General features: G+C 34.3%; 1 long non-coding RNA gene across 1 annotated transcript; it reads left to right on the forward strand.

The window, feature by feature from the left end:
* The first annotated feature begins 399 nt into the window (after positions 1–399).
* On the forward strand, positions 400–3,934 carry LOC116272705. The gene is made up of 2 exons (XR_004181313.1): positions 400–1,076; positions 3,799–3,934. It is a non-coding gene; the product is annotated as an uncharacterized LOC116272705 (long non-coding RNA).
* The last annotated feature ends 508 nt before the right edge of the window (positions 3,935–4,442 follow it).

The raw sequence follows: 4,442 nt of genomic DNA on the forward strand, positions 1-4,442 counted from the left end.
AGGATTTAAAAATAATAATAATAATTTTACTTCACTCCTCTTACATGGATTTGGATGAGAAGTCAGATATAATTCTTACCTCTGTTCCTGTATAATAAGATGTGATTTCCTTCTAGATTTTTTTAAAAGTCTTTGATTATAGTTTGAATTTAATATATCCAGATGTAGTTTATTTATTTTTATTTTATTTTACTTTTCATTTATCATACTTGGTGTTCTCTGACTTTCCTGGATTTGTGGTTTGTTGTCTGACATTAACTTGGTAAATTGTCCGCCATCATTGTTTCAAATGTTTTCTTCTGTTTCTTTTATTTTTTCCCTGTTTCTCATATTCCCATTACGTATATGCTGCACTTTTTGCAGGTGCCCACAGTTCTTGGATATTGAAGTTTTGGGTAATCTTTTTTCCCTTTACTTTTCAGCTTTGGAAGTTCATATTAAGATATCCATAAGGTCAGTAATTCTTTGTTCAGTCATGTCCAGTATACTAATTTTTTATTAAGAAAAAAGAAAGTATGCAATTGTGATAAGCAAAAGGAACTTTGCAGATGTGATTAAATCAGAGTCATGAGACGGAAGATTATTCTTGATTGTCTTGGTGAGTCCAAATGTGAAAGGAGAAGCAGAGAGAGATTTTTGAAGAGGCTATTCTCTGGCTTTGAAGATAGTGGAAGGGGCTATGAGCCAAGAAATACAAGGAATGCAGCTCTCTTGTTGACCATATGAGTTCTTCTTGCCTGCTGCCCAGAAAAATCCAGTAGTCTGAGATAGTAGAAGTTGCAGCAGAGAAAGAGTTTAATAATTGCAGGGAGACAAAGAAAGGAGGAGGGGAAATATTTCTCAAATCCACCTTCTCTAGAATTCAAAGGCTAGGATTTTTCCAGAATGGTTTGACAGGCAAGGAGCTAGGGAATGGGGAATGCTGATTGGTTGGGTTGGGGATGACATCATAAAGGCGTTGAAACCTTCTGATGTGCTGAGTCAGTTCCTGGATGGAAGTCACGGAACTTGTTGATTCAATTTCTTGGGATGGGTTCCTGGTTCAGATAGTACCAGCTGGTCCACCAGAATGCAAGGTCTGAAAAATCCTCAAACACCAGTCTTAGGTTTTTACAATAGTGATGTTATCTATAGGGGCAACTGAGGAAACTATAAATCTTGTGACCACTGGCTACATGACTCCTGAACAGCAGGCGCTTACAAATAGGCAAGTTATACAACAGTGATTTGTTAGAGTTAACGGTACCTATATCTTAGTAGAAGAAACAATGTCTTGTAAGAATTAAACTATGCCTACATCTTAGCAGAATTTAGGCCTCTACCATAATTTTAACCTAGTGGCCTTTCATTACTTTTACAAAGGCAGTTTTAGTTCCTGAAGAAGAAGATTAGTTTTGGGAAGGAGCTATTATCATTCTTGCTTTAAAGTTAAACTAGAAAACAAATTCCTCCCATAGTTAGCTTGACCTACATGTAGGAATGAGCAAAAACAGCTTAGCAGGTTTGAAGAAAATGGCTAGCTATGTGAGATTTTTTTTCACTGTTATAATTTTGTAAAGGTAGTTTCAGCTTTAGAAGCTGAAACAGGACAGAAAACAGATTCAGCCCTCAGAGTGAGTAAGGCCCTATGCATTTTGGTTTTGGCCAAGTGAAACACATTTCAGACTTCTGATCTTCAGAACTTTAAAATAATTAATTTGTGTTTTAAGTCACTGAGTTTGCAGTAATTTCTCATAGGAGCCATAGGAAACTAACACACATTTATGAGGATCAAGGACATTAACATCTTGAAATTACAAATCCCAGAGGGAAGTAAGGAGAAAGGATAGAGAATATTTGTAAAAATAAGAAGTATTTCTAAAACTAATGGAGAAACATTTGTCATGTATATACATATGAAAAAATTCATAAAATGAACATATAGGGCAGAGTAATACCCATACTGAAATGGTAAAAAATAGAGCATATATATAGTCATTTAAAATTTTTTTTAATTCCTAAAAAATCATTATTCTACAGATTTCCCTCTCTATCTGAAGTACAGTAAAATTATAAATTAACATTTAAATGGTAGCTTTAAAATGTTTCGTATTTGAAGACAATTTAGTATATTACTAAATAATCTTTAGGTTAGAAAAAAACTCATAAAAAACTTTTAAAAATTAGAAATACTCATAATTATTTGACATTTTAAAAAGTGTATGTCACATTCTATGTGACACAACTAAAATAATCCTTACATGGACATAATGACCCTAAATATATTTAAAATGTATATTTAAACTATATAAATAGATGACTTAAACAAATGAGTTAAGCATTAAACAAAATTAATTAGAGAAAGAAAAAGAACAACAGAGGAAAGAGCAACAGAGGAAACCCAAAGTAATATGATGGAAAGAAAGAATAAAGATAAAATCTGAAATCAATGAAATAACCAGGAGAAAAAAATTAAACAAACCCAAAACAGGTTCCACATAAAGATAAGTATATCTCTGACAAGACTGAATTAGAAAAAAAATAGAAGAGTTGCAAATAAACAAAATACATACAAAACGAAGTCTATCTTAAAACAAAATGTTTAAAAGCAAAATCATTAACTATGCAATAATAATTTTAAATGTCATGAGACTAATATAATTTGATTCCAAGAACCAGATAGCAGTAATACAAAAAATGAATATATAGCTTCATGTTTTAAGAAAACAACAAAAATTCTAGATAACATATAAGCTAAGAGAATCTAGCTATGCATTAAAAATTAAAATATGGTTATTTTCCTTGGTTTCTCCAAGAAGCAGACACTGAGACATATTTGTCAGAGGCCTTTGAACCAGAGCAGCTCCACCTTGAATAGGGGCTTGGTAGAATAAGGCAGCGACATACTGTGCTGCATTCCCACACAGTTAGGCATTCTAAATCACAGGATGAGATAGGAGGTCGGCACAAGATACAGGTCTTAAAAACCTTGCTGATAAAACAGCTTGCAGTAAAGAAGCCAACCAAAACCAAGATGGCCACAAGAGTGACTTCTGGTCATCCTCACTGTTCCATTCCCACCAAAGCCATGACAGTTTACAAATGCCACGGCAATCTCAGGAAGTTATCGAATACGATCTCAAAAGGGGAGGCATGAATAATCCACCCCTTGTTTAGCATATAAGCAATACATAACCATAAAAATGAGCAACCGGCAGCCCTGAGGGCTGCTCTGCCTATGGAGTAGCCATTCTTTTATTCCTTTGCTTTCTTAATAAACTTGCTTTCAGTTTACTCTATGGACTCACCTTGAACTCTTTCTCGTGCGAGATCCAAGAACCCTTCTTTGGGTTCTGGATCAGCATCCGTTTCCAGTAACAAATTCACGAGCAAGCAGGATATTTAAAAGGTGATTCCAGAAAGCATTGGTAGAGAAGTGAGAAAGAGATTAAGAGAAGGCTGTTAAAGAGTTCGTTAGCCAGGAAGTCACCAGTGTGGGCAAGTGAAGTTATTTCATGGGGAAGTTCTAGGACCTCGAGTAGTACATGAGTGTAGTCATCTAAGTAGCATGGCAGTTTTGTTTATAAATGAATCTGCATCATTTTTTGATTGAGGGTTGCTCTTTATAATTATGATGCTACCAAATAAATCAGCATTTCATAGTACTAAATGTTCCCTGAAGTAGTCTCAATCAGTTAATACAATTTAAACTATAGTATTCTTTGAGATATATTATTTAAAGCAAAACCTTCCTTTTCCTCTACACAAAAAGGTATGCAAAATATGTGAACTAAGCATGTTTTCTTCTGTTTCCAACAGGATTTTCCTGTGTAATGTAATTAAATCTTTGAATTTTCTGAGGAATTTTATTTCTGAAGAAAAATGGCTATTGACTTTTCACAGAAGAATATTGTCTGTTCATTTCTTAAAATAAAAAGTTAAAGTGTCTTCTTAACATTTTTACTCCTTCTTTCAAGTGAAATTTGGATTGAGGGTGAGAAGTTGAAGAGAACAAGTCTTTCTTGAACACACAAGCACACACAATGCAGTCTTTGAATTAGGCTGCTGAAATGTTCTCTTCTTAGGGAGATTGCTTACGGCTAGGTCTATTTTCCCTGCAATGCCTCATTAGCTCTGAACACATTTTTCCCAAGATAAATTTAAAAGCTCATCCTAATTAGACTTCACTGGGGTGGTCTGAATTATTTGATCCATTCAGAAAAAAGATAGAAAAAAGACTACCCTGCGGGGGGCGGGTGGGGGGGTGCCTAGCATGAATGATAGTGAGCGTTACCATTGTGATTTTAAGCTTTGGGTAAAGTTACATGAAATTTTCAAAAATCTGACCTCAACACCAGACAATAAATAGCGTTCTCAAGCAGAGAAAGCATTCTTTTTCTTTCATTTTATTAAGTACTTTTGTAACTGTAATACTGTTTTCATCTTCCCTGGAATCATTTTGC

This window comes from Papio anubis, unplaced genomic scaffold (assembly GCF_008728515.1).
Source record: "Papio anubis isolate 15944 unplaced genomic scaffold, Panubis1.0 scaffold1671, whole genome shotgun sequence".
In the NCBI taxonomy this organism is placed as follows: domain Eukaryota; kingdom Metazoa; phylum Chordata; class Mammalia; order Primates; family Cercopithecidae; genus Papio; species Papio anubis.